General features: G+C 33.1%; 1 pseudogene; it reads right to left on the bottom strand.

Annotated features, from left to right (window-relative positions):
• Nucleotides 1–5979: 5979 nt before the first annotated feature.
• Nucleotides 5980–8790, bottom strand: LOC116135558 (annotated as a pseudogene).
• Nucleotides 8791–12930: the final 4140 nt, after the last annotated feature.

Here is a 12930-nt window from a genome sequence, read left to right as displayed (position 1 = left end):
TTAGTTTTTCAGCATAACATTCAATGTTTAATAGTATTTTAAAAAATAGGGTAGAATTTTGAGAATTTTTTTTTTATATTTTTTGAAAATATTGTTTTTGAAAATATTTAAATTATTTAAACCCCTTAGGTTTGCTAATTTAACTAAATAACCCCTATAATAAAAATTTATAAATTGACAAGAAACCTTCACCTATGCACATATTGCTAGTAGCCAGCTGTCATCGTCGGAAAGTAGTCGAAATCTACCGGAATGGGGCTATCACCGTCAAAAGATAGTTGGAATTTGTCGGAATGGCTCACAACCAGCTAGATTTGGCCAATCGTGCGTCGATCTGTCCCTTTCCGGCTAGATCCACTATGGATCTGGCTGGAAGTGGCCAAATTTACTGCCAAAGATTTGGTCGCCGTTGCGTCGTTACAACGGCAGCAACTGACGGTGGCAACGACAATGATGGCTGTTGGCAGGTGATAGTGACTTGGGTGGGTGGGGGTGTTTTTATTAATTTTAAAATTTTTATTGAAAAAGATAATTGTTAATGTTTTGAGTTGAATAGAATATGATTGAATTTTGAATATTAAAATAAATATGTATTTTGATAGGAATATTGAATAAAATAATAGGATAGGATAGTGAGAAAATAGGGAAAAAACTGAGGGGTACATTTTGCTTGAATTTGTGCTAATTTGTTTCGGAGATAATCCACAGGTTATTGTAGGGCAATGTTACTGTTTTGTAAATGTATACAGTTTTTTTTCTTTCTTTTCAAATTTATCTAATAGTAAATTTTTTCATAAATGTATAGTCCATGTTATGTTTTCTCTTATAATTTAGCTACATATAACTTAAATGAAATGGAATATTCTCTAATGAACCTTGTGGTTTTATTATTGATTGATATAAGAGTACTACTATAACTGTGATACAAAAGAATTTGAATAAGCACTAGATATGCTTTAACATAGCGGCTCGTATCTATGAATAATGAATCTCGAATCCACGAGAAGATGTCAAATCCATGTTGAAACAATTCACGAAGGAACAACTTGAGAAATTTTATTGTAAATTCATTTTTATTGTTGTTTGTAGGATAACAAGTCTATTTATACTAAACTAATCTTAATGTTACTAGAAAATAAGAAAATCCTGACATAACTAGGGTAAGGAATTATAAAATAAGAAAGTAAAGTTTAACTAAATTAACCTTCCTAATTTAGCTAGAATCCTATCGTAATTAAACTTCCAAATATAAAGTCTTAATCAAAATTAGAAAATCTAATAACAAAAGGGAAAGTAAAGAACTAATCTTAATTTAGGAAAATTTGTCCTACATTGGACAACTCCTCTTAAAAATAAACTCGCCTCAAGTTTTGCAATCTGTTAATGGAATTAGAGTTGGGAGTTGGGCATTTGGACGACCCAAAAGCCTAGCTCCAAAACCGGTTTTAGATCGGTCCTTGGAGGATCGGTCCTTGGGAGACCGGTCCTAGAAGGCCTTGTCTCAAACGGGACCAGCCTAGGAGGAGGCCCGGCCTCCACTGGCCCTCCTCCAGCCCGGGCTTGGGCCCAAACGTTTTTTTTTTTTGTCTTTTATCAATTTAATTCTTTGTAAAATTATATAAACCCCCTAAAATAAGTATAAATCCAAGGACTAACATAAATTTTACAAAATTTTTTAAAAAAAAAAAAATTAACCGTTGGCAGCTAACGGTAACTGACCAACGGTTACATTTATTATTTATTAATATAAGTTTTTTTTTTTCATTCCCTCCCCCCCCCCCCCCCACCCCACAACTACACTATAATAACCCTAAAACCTTTTAATTTTTTTCACACCAATCTCTCATCTCTCATTCTCATTCTCCATCTCTCACTCCAAATCTCCAATCAATTTCTCATCAATATATATAATTTATTTATATTATTCAATTTTTTTCTATTTTCAATATCATCATAATTTCATATTTTATTAATTCTTTTCATTTTAATTATTATTATTTTATCATAAATTTTATGTCTTCCCCAATGATTTTTACGTTCCATCCACCGAAGAAATTGAGCCTTCAATCCATTTTCACCATTTCTCCAGGATGCAGCTGTAATTCCACAACCACATTCGGCCGGACGAGGTATAGCCAAACACATGTGAGCTGCAGTCAACGGGCACGGACATACCCACCCCCCCGACCTCAAAGAGGGTCGTGGTTCGATGTCTGGCGATACTTCACCAAATCAAAACGGCCAAAGACAAATGTGGAGGGGGAAGAATCGTGTGGATATTAATTTATGTGGAACCATTATTGGGCTGAGAAGGGACTTCGACGATGCGACGACACGTAGAGAAGAAGCATCCCTAAATAAATGCATCTTCAAGCGATCAGGTAGAACAAATTCAAACTCACTTAATTTTAATCCCACATCCTCAACTCTCTCAACATGGCAATACAATACACATGTTGCACGAGAGGAAATAGCAAATATATAGTTGCTACAGACTTTCCCATTTGTTTATCTGAAAATCCTTTTTTTGTTATAGATTAAAACTGCATTTTGTCCAGCATATACCCCTGTTAGTAGAACTACAAGTAGAAAGATATACTAAAACTTTATAACAAAAATAATAATAAACTTAAAACGAATTTCAAAATTTAGAGATATATCTTTGCACTTACATCAGACATATGGGCTTGTAAATCAAAAACCGATTTTTTAACTGTTACAGTACATTTCTTAGATTATAATTGGGTTTACAACAAAAATTGATAGGTTTAAACCAATAATGAAAAACATAGTGCTGAAAACTTTATTTTACGATTCTGAAGTTTTGCAAGAATATTTACTAACTAGAGTTGTAGCGTTACGCTTATAATGCAGCTGCTAACACCGCGGCAATATCTTTATTGAAAAGAAATTGGATCCGCTTGGTGAAGGCAAATTTTATCACCAGAGATGTGCTTGTCACATCATCAATTTGATAGTTAACATGTTTAGATGCTATACATTCAAGGATTGAGAGGGTGCGTAAAGCTATCGGATTTATCGTCGGCTGGTAACAATAAAATGGCAGGAGTACGTCAAATTTGTAAGCAAGAGGACCCACCGATTCGACCTTTGAAGTTATGTATAGACATGCCTATCTGTTGGAACTCTACCTACTTGATGTTGGAAAAGCTTTGCCAACCGCGAAACAAATTACAGATTTCGTCAACCGGAAGACCTATCCAGAAGAAGTTGTCGATTATAGATTGGGCGGTTTGTGAACTTTTTTATTCATTTCTTCAAATTTTTTATGATGCTACTAATACATTAAGTGGTATTTATTATCCAACTACTAATTTAGTTTAGATATTTTACTTCAAATTGCTAAACTTTTTATCAATATAGACATGATAACATTTTAGTGAAATTGTTTCAAGTATGGAAGAAAAATATAAGAGATATTGGTTAGATATTCAATTCTTATATGGATTAGGCCTTTTCTAGATCCTAGATTTAATTTCCGTTTTAATGTGTAATTACTGAGTTAGCCATTATTTAGAACATGATTATACGTCTTATTTGACTGACTTTAAACCACAATTGGATGAGCTTTTTTCTTTATATGAGAACAGATACAATGGAAGTAGAAGTGGAAGTGGAAGTGGAACGTCTAGGAGAGGCGATCAGGACCTTGATGTAGCCCCCCCTCAATGGTCGAGCAAGTGGGCGTATGTGGGACGTGGCGAAGCTCCAACTCAGCTCCAGCTCGTACATACATGACCAAATGAGATGACTCGCTACCTACAGGTGGACTTGACCTTTATGACGATGAAGGAGCAACTTGACATGGATATTCTTCAATGGTGGAACCAACAAGAAACATTCCCCATTATATCCCAAATGACACGTGACATTTTATCTGTGCGGTTTCACATTGCATCCGATTCAACATTTTCAACGAGTGGTCGGATTGTTAAGACAGAAGATGTCTTTAACCGATGAGATGATTGAAGTGATAACGGTTTACGGGATTGGACTCATGGAGAAAGAAGACTACAACACCCCGGAAGTCCCGAACTACTCAACTCTTTAGGAATACAGATTTGAATATGTAACTAGTGTTGACGATGAAATTGAAGATGAATAATTTAATAAAAAATTATTAATTGTTTATTTGTGAAGCGTGAATGTGTGAAATGTGAATATTATATTTATGTTAAAAATTAAATTAACTATTAATTTATTATTTTTTAAAATGAATTAAATTTTAGAAACTTACTAATCAACCCCTAAAAAATACTAAAAACCCCTATAAAATTTTGTTTGCCCCAAAATATAAAAAAAAATTGACGGGGGAAAATAAAATTTTCCAAACCCCATGGACCGGTCCTAGGCCCATGGGACCAGTCCCGACCAGGCCTAAGGCCTGGTCCGGGTCCTGATTTCTCATGGGCTTGGGACCGATCCCAAGCCTGAGAGACTGGTCCCTTTGGGACCAGTCCCAAACAGGCCCAGGCCTGGGCCCCCAAGGACCAGTCCCTGCCCAGGTATAAATGGAGTAGTAAAAATCATCTGGTGGAGCAAACAAAAAGTAGTGCTTCTATTCAACTTCAATGTTGATTTCATTCTCAATCACTTTGATGTGTGATCTTTAATTTGTACTATCTCATGATCTTTGTTGGCTTCAAGAGTTTATTCAAATAGTGCTTTCGCATGTCTTGTTTTCGTCCATAATTGGTGAGACATGTGTTTTTTGAAGACAAATTCTTCTCCTCTTTATTATGATTCAATCTGAAAAGCTTGTTTGAGGATGTCAAACAATGTATGGTCAAGTAGTAAATCAATTTTAGCTCTTTGTTTGCGTTACCAAATAAAATACTCAAAGCTATTATGGACGTTCATTATAGTCAATGCTGAGTAACAAATGTTGATATTCAACAATATATGTCAGACAGATCTTTACTTACAACAATTCACGTATTGGTATAGCAACTCTTGAACATGGTTATAGAAAGAATTTTTGTTTCTTCAAAGCATGTTTTATATTGATGTAGTTTATCAAACCTACATTTTGCACACTTCCAATCATTCCGCCATTCTAAAGCATACCCTTTTAATAGATAACCACAACTTTGATATGTTTCCATGCCTGAATATCCATATCAATTAATAAATCTTCATTAGCTTTGGTCCATCAAAAAAGCCTTCACCATGAGAATCCCCATTGTAAGTTGGAAGATGACAACATTGCTAGCGTAGTTCTTTTATTGACATATTGAAGGGTTCTTGAATATTATATATATTTTAAAAAAAAATCCTAACACTATTAGAATAAGGAATTAAAAATAAAAAAGTAAGTTTAACTAAATTAATCTTCTAATTTAACTAAAATCCTAACATAACTAACTTCCAAATAAGTCTTAATCAATTAGAAAATCTAATAACAAAAAGGAAAATAAAGAAAAACAATCCTATATAATAAATCTGTCATACATTAAATTATTAGTAAAATCCGTCATACATTTTTGACCCTCGTTAGAACTATGAGTTTCTATCTTTTTGTAGATGAATCTTGATTGACTTTTAAAACGGGCTTAATAAATTTGTTTCAGTCCATTCTATTGGGTTTTCCTATTGATGAGCTAACTATTTACTAAATAAATTTAATTAATTCCTATATTAAGACTTTTCATTTTCTAAACTGCTGTTTGTCCAATTCTGCCGTTCATTCTCTTTTTAAATTCATATGTTAATCATAATTTCAGATAATTAACACTTTTAAGTTAATTTTTCCATTTTAACTTAAAAAATCTGATACAAATAATAAATTAACATATATTAATTAAATAAAATGTTAGTATAATAATCCCTTTAAAAGTTCATTGAAAGGAAGCCAGTTCTGCTGGATCTTCTACTCAGTCCCTAAATCTCTTTAATTCATGTCAGCAGATCCTTTGAATTGTAAGAAAATTAAAAAAAAAAAAAAAATGTTGACTAAAATATTTCTCTACAGAAACTCCTCCAAATCAATATCTGTTGGCACATGATATCCAAAAAACATGGAGAAATCGTTCAACTCATCCGAATCAGAAGTACACTTTGGCATCCCCAGTTCTTTGCAGCTTCAGAATCATGCCCTTTTGTCAGTAACTCCACACCTGCGGAGAAATAAACAATAGTCATTCTTTGGTGCGGACGCTTATTAATTTTACAAAATGTGAACATCGTATCTGAAAATTTTCATACCTCGCTCATTGATGGGCGCCAAGCCGAGGTTGTCGCACGCAATAGGCAGAAGCTAGCACTAGTCTGTGCATTTGATCTGAATCATATTTATCTTCCAGGCTCGGATCAATTAGTTCTGTGATGTTTCCGATTCCATGAAGGGCTTTGCCTGCATATATTTAGTCATTTGAGTATCGAAATGACTGGAAATTGAGTTTTTCATTATAAAATCACAAAATTGGAAGTTGCATACCCTAAGAGAAGATTTTGCTGCGATGAATCGACAGGTTTTCCGCCCGGTAATGATCTCGAGGAGAAAACCCGAATGCAAAACATCAGTTTTTCGCCAACAATTCCGTTCAGAAAGTATTCCGTGCCAAGTAGCCAAATGCCCTCAATTGGGATCACAGCATGGTGAGTCCATTTATCGGAAGCCATTTTGCAATCCAAATCAGCAATCTGAAGGCATAAAACAAATCTGATTACATTCAGAACTCTCTGCCGTTTTTCGCTAACAGATTGCAACGAGTAGTTTTATTAATCACCTGGGGCTCGTAATCCGGTCCAAGAAGGACATTTGAGGCTTTTATGTCGCGGTGAATTATCGGTGCTTACAGCATTTGTGAAGATATGAAGACCCCTGGCACTCCCAGGGCAATCTTGTATCTCACAGGCCAATCCAGGGACTTGGTTCTTTTTCCTGAGGATTATTTATTTTCAGAATCAGTTGTATTTTCACTTAATTAAACGTTTAGTACTGAGTGGTTAATTTTTTTCTATCATGTAATGCAGATTCCAGATTGCCATTCTGGGAGAAGTTGAATATCAGATAAAGTCCATTTTCTATGCAGCAACCAACTAAAGTTGCGGTATTGGGATGGCATACATGCCCAATTATGCCCATTCCATAGAATTCTTTTCTCTTGTTTGCACTTTTGTTGTCCTTTGCCAGCCTCTTCACAGCAATGGTTCTTCCATCAGAAAGATTGCCTTTGTATACTTCCGAATACCCGCCTTGACCGACCAGGTTATCTTAATCCAGACGACACAAAATATTTAGTATAATCGACGTGAAATGATGATCAGTATCATAGAAGGACTAATTTTTTTAATTACCTGAGTGGAAGTTGTTGGTAGCATTCGAGATCTCCTCGTAGCTGAAACACTTCAACAAAGGCTGATGCTTTTCCTTGTTGGACAAGCTTCTATTTCTTCTACTTAAAGGTGAGCTCAAAAATGAAGTGATGAGTCTGTAAGGAGACATAGTTCTCTCGCCTTTGTTGAATCGGCCTTTGAACTTGGGAGTCTGCAGAGGAGACTGGCTGATGATGCTCGAGTCCTCGAAGCTAAATGTATCGTCTTCTGTGCTGTTAGATTCTTCTTCCAGTTGATCGAAAACCGTTCTCGGTGAAGGATTTTTGCTTCTTGTTTTCTCTAAGACAATGTGGTTTTGAACAGGGGAGGTATCTTTTTCACCATCAGTATTCTTGCTCAACCACTTTGAGTCCAATTGATGAGTTTCTGTTATGAAATTTAAAGATCAGAGCCTTCCAGTTTCAAGTATTTATTCGTATTATATCAATTAAAGTAGTTTGTGGAAAACAGACCTGCAGAATTTGCAGAATCCAGGCTAGAAGTTATCTGTTCTTCAACACGTTTCCCTACCGACACTATTGTGCAGCCTTCCGGGGCATTCTCAAAACAGTACCTTGTAATTTGCTGGGAAAATCTATAGCAGAAATAGAAAAATAGAAAAGTAAATTATGATAGGCCATCCTGAAGAATTAAGAAGTGAATTTGCATAGAGAAGTTGGTTTCTTACTTATTTGATGAACGGTTTCTTGAGCCATGAAGCAAAAGAAAATCAGCTAAAATAAACTCTGCTTCCTCAATTAGACCTCTTCCAACACTAGAACTGAACCCCACTTTAGCCTCCAAATTTATCTGAGAAATTTCCGGTTGATACATGCATATTTTCAATGTTATATAATAAGATTAGTCAATCATATACTTAATTATCATTCTCTTCTACAGACATCCTGATTTCTTGAAAAATCCAAATAAAGATTTACAAAATCAAGAGAATTTTCATTTACTTAATATATGCATATATAATGTACCTGTTTCGACTGGCAGGAGCTGGCGAATTCTCCAAGAACAGAAATGACATGGGCTTTTGCTTGACGAATCTGGTGTTGCCTTTTCGACATCGATCCACGCTTCTTTGATTCTTCACCAACTGTTTTAACAAACAATGCAAAAGTACAAGACATTACTAAGTTGAAACGTAAGTAAAATTGGCTCCATACCAAAAAAAAAAAAAAAAAATGTTCTAACCAAGAACATGAATGGCAACAATGCTGTCATTTGGATGAGCCAGAAGCCTGATTGCCCAAGAGAGAAGCTCTTTACTTTCATCTGGGTCTAAAGAAATAGCTATGAGAATTTTAGAAGAAGTAGTAGTTGAAGGAAACATTGTTTGAATAATAACTGAATTAAAATTTACATATGATTGAAAAGAAACTCAATTTATTAAGAATATATAGAGAAAAAGAAACAGCATAATTAAGGTAAGTAGGAGAGTTGAGTCCACTTTAGCTACAGCTTTCATTGAATTATCCTTGTTGAAGAAGGTATATAAAAATTAAAGAGAGAATAGGAGTAATTATAGATTAGCTACTGCCTACTGATATATCTTTTTGTATATGTATTTGTGTCTCTCTCTTTGAAATTTTGTACTAGAATTTAAGTGTTATGGTTGGTTGCTTTGGGGAAGAAGCAAAGGTGGTGTGGCATGCATTTGATTTGTCTTGCTATAGAAGAAACAGCTTGTTAAAAAACCACTTCTTTGTAGAATTTGGTAGGAAGCACTCAAAAAGAGGCCTCTCCCCCTCGTAATGGATGAAACTTTCAGATGACACTTACTGTTTGACAGTTTGCTCAATCATGGTTCAAACAGAAAGAAATTCATGCAATAATAATAATATTCAGAGTTCATCATTTTTGGTCCCTGAGGCTTGGCCTTACTAACAGTAAGGTCCAGTAATATCTATAACTAACACTTAAATTCTTATCAATTTATTAGTTACTACTTACTCGAAGAAATTTTGTAAAAGTCTAAAATACCTTGGAATCCAAAGAATCACTCAAGCTTTTATAAGTTTATTAGCTATTGGAAGAATTTTTGTAAAAGTCTAAAATACCCCTAATTTGTTAATTTTTTATTTTATTTATAATTAACAAAATTGTTTTAAATTTTTAACAGAATTGCTAGATAAAAGCTGTTTATTTTTTCTTTATATATATTTTTTTAATTTTAAATGTTAGTTAAATAAGACAAGATTAAGGGTGTTTTAGACTTAAAAAAAAAAAAATTAATCAATTGGTAACTGATGATATAAGGACTTAAATGTTACTTTCAAATTCTATTGGACCTTGGTTAAGCTAAATCTCATGGACCCAAATTTACCTCCACATACTCATTATTTTTGTTTCGATTAGCCATGTTTGTCTTAGATTATACACCTTGCAAACGTGGCAAGAAAGAAAGATTCAAAGAATTTATTTATATTACAAGGCAAGTACAACCACAACTACATTAATTAAATATGGATTATAATTATTGTTTCAATTAATGATGCATTATTTGTTTCAAAGATTTGTATTTTATTATTAATATTTAAAAAAAAAATTAATTTCATGTTAAAAGCTTCTTTACTTGTTTGGAAGAATCTTAAATATAGTTTAATAATTTTCTGTTATAAAATGATATTTCATTCATGCCAGATTTTATACTTTAAAAAATATTACACATCTCGGTTGTCTTGATAAATACATACCTAAAATAGCCAAATATACCAAATAAATCAACCATGAAATCAAAAATATAATAATTTTAACTTAATTTATGAATTTTATTTCGAATATTTTTGAAGGAATGAGATAGAACTCCATTACTAGAGAAATAAAGGAAAGCAATAAAAGCTTAGGAAATATAATAAATTTGTTGCTATCTATGATTAAATTACACTTCCTAACATAAGTAAACTGTTATGCAATTTTCTCTTTTCCAAAGATTAGTACTATATGTACAAAATTTGTCTATAAATTTTTTCATAAAAATTGATGTGTTAACTTATTAAATATTAAATGAATGATGTGTCAATAAAAGAGGGATGTCACATCAGTTTGTATATATTAATTTATATATTTAGTTGGTAAATGTAAACCCACTCTTTTCCGAAACCTAAATTACATAGAATTTACTCCCCAATTAAAAAAAAAAAAAAAACCGAAATTAAGCTCAAGCCAATGTTCTTAACAAACATAATATGATTGGCAAATAATCTGGATTGTTGTTTCGATCAAATAAGAATTTAAGACAAACACTCAATGATCAATCTAATGAAAGAGCTTTTCTTTTTTATCTATTGTCACATTATAAAATAAATTTTGTGTATAAATTTTTTCATACAAACTGATGTGCCAACTTGTTAAATATTAAATGAATGATGTGTCAATAAAATAGCTGCCACATCATTTGTATATATTAGGTTGTATATATAATTGGAAAATGTAAATCCAATGTTTTAAAACTTTTTCCGGCCTGGCCAGTTCGACCAGTTGAATCGGGAATCAAGGCCTTCGCCGGTCTGGACCATCATTAAACCCGACTATGTCAATTAACTCGGAGTGACCCATGGTTGGACCGGCGAAACAGTAGCAAACCGCTAGTCCAACTAGCCCACGGCCAAAACTAGGTCACCAAAAGTGAAAACCCATAAAAAAATTTCGACCGACTCTTTGCCCTTCATTCTTCCATCAGCAAATCTTCATTCTATCTGCAATCTTCATTCTTCCATCTGCAATCTTCATTCTTTTTGTGTTTACTGGAAAGGTTCTTTTGATTATTAGATCAATTTTAATAGAAATGAGAGCATTGGTAGCCAAACTCTTTGATATCCCTTTAGCAATATCCATGGGTGAAATTAGCCATCTTTTTCCTTCCTTCAAAGACCCATCTGGCAACACAATCCTTTAAAAAACAACCACCTGATATTACTAATTAGAAAAATAAAAATTTAAAAAGAAAAAGAAAAGATAAAGGAAGAGGAACGAACTTGGTAGGGTCGCGACTAGTGACTGAATGTGGGCTTGTTGTTGTGATTGGATGGATTGGAAAAGACTAATTCGTTTGGGGATGACGTTCTTTAGATAGTCTTCGTCTTTGGGTTTGGGGTGATTTGGGGCCGCTATGGAGAAACAAGAGGAGCAGGGATAATTTGATAAAACAAGGGTTTTAAGAAATGAGTTTGAGAGTGAAGTAGGAAAGAAGAAGAAAATGAGAAAAGGCGACACAATATTTTACAACATTGCATATCATTGGAATTTCAAAATATTAGGTTTTCTTATGTCATGCTGATGTCATCATACTAACGTTAACATGAGTCGAATATTAAAACATTGTGTAAAACCACTCCTTTCCAAAACCTAAACATAGACTTTACTCTCAAATAATAATAATAATAATAATAAACACGAAATTAAGCTCAAGCCAATGTTCTTCTTAAACATAATATGATTGGCAAATAATTTGGATTTTTTTTTCGATCAGAATAAGCATTTAAGACAAACACTCAATGTACAATCCAATGGAAGTGCTTTTCTTTTTGATCTATTGTAACATTATAAAATAAATCCAGATGGCTTTATATGTAATCAATCATTGTAGAATTATATAGAATAAAAGATTCATTTCATCACATATTCTGTACTTATAAAAATTCTATAAAACTAAAACATATATAATGAAAGATGGGGCTCGCTTCGCGTTTGTCATTAGCACAAGTGGCATTTATAAGCTCCAAAGACTTGTCTTTTTCAATCAATCAATATTTAAATTTAACGATTCGCTGTAACTTCAATCTCAAGCTACATTGAATAATTAATTAATGATATTGTATGGAAATTTAAATTTTATTGTGCAACGCTACCATGCAAGTCAGTGAATATATAAATCGGACAATCTGTTTTACTGTATATATGTTTTGTAAACTATAGGTTTAGTTAAATTCTAATTTTAGTGTAGTTCTTGAATTATGACTAGGGTAAGAATTATAAATAGAAAGTAAGTTTAACTAATTAACCTTCCTAATTTAACTAGAATCCTATCATATTAAACTTCCAAATATAAAGTCTAATCGAAATTAGAAAATCTAATAACAAAAAGGAAAGTAAAGAACTAATCTTAATTTAGGAAAATTTGTCCTACATTGGACAACTCCTCTTAAAAAAAACTCGCCTCAGTTTTGCAATCTGGTTGAAATGGAGTATGAAAAATCATCTGGTGGAGCAAACAAAAAGTCCTTTGACAACGTACTCCTTGAGAATTGCCATGCATTACAATTTCAAGTTATGTTGAATGTCGTGTGATGTTTCATCTTATTCAACTTCAATGTTGATTTCATTCTTAATCTCTTTTGATGTGTGATCTTTAATTTGTCCATCTTATGATCTTTGTTGGCTTCAAGAGTTTATTCAAGAAGTGCTTTTGCATGTCTTGTTTTCGTCCATATTGGTGAGACGTGTTTTTGGAAGACGATTCTTCTTCTCTTTATTTATGATTCAACCTGAAAAGCTTGTTTGAGGATGTCAAACAATGTATGATCAGTTGTAAATCAATTTTAGCTCTTATGTTTGCGTTAAACCCATTAAGAAATCTCAAGC

Source organism: Pistacia vera, unplaced genomic scaffold, assembly GCF_008641045.1.
Source record: "Pistacia vera cultivar Batoury unplaced genomic scaffold, PisVer_v2 Contig300, whole genome shotgun sequence".
NCBI lineage: Eukaryota > Viridiplantae > Streptophyta > Magnoliopsida > Sapindales > Anacardiaceae > Pistacia > Pistacia vera.
The sequence above is the reverse complement of the archived record's forward strand: the minus strand, read 5'-3'. Positions and strand labels throughout refer to the sequence as shown.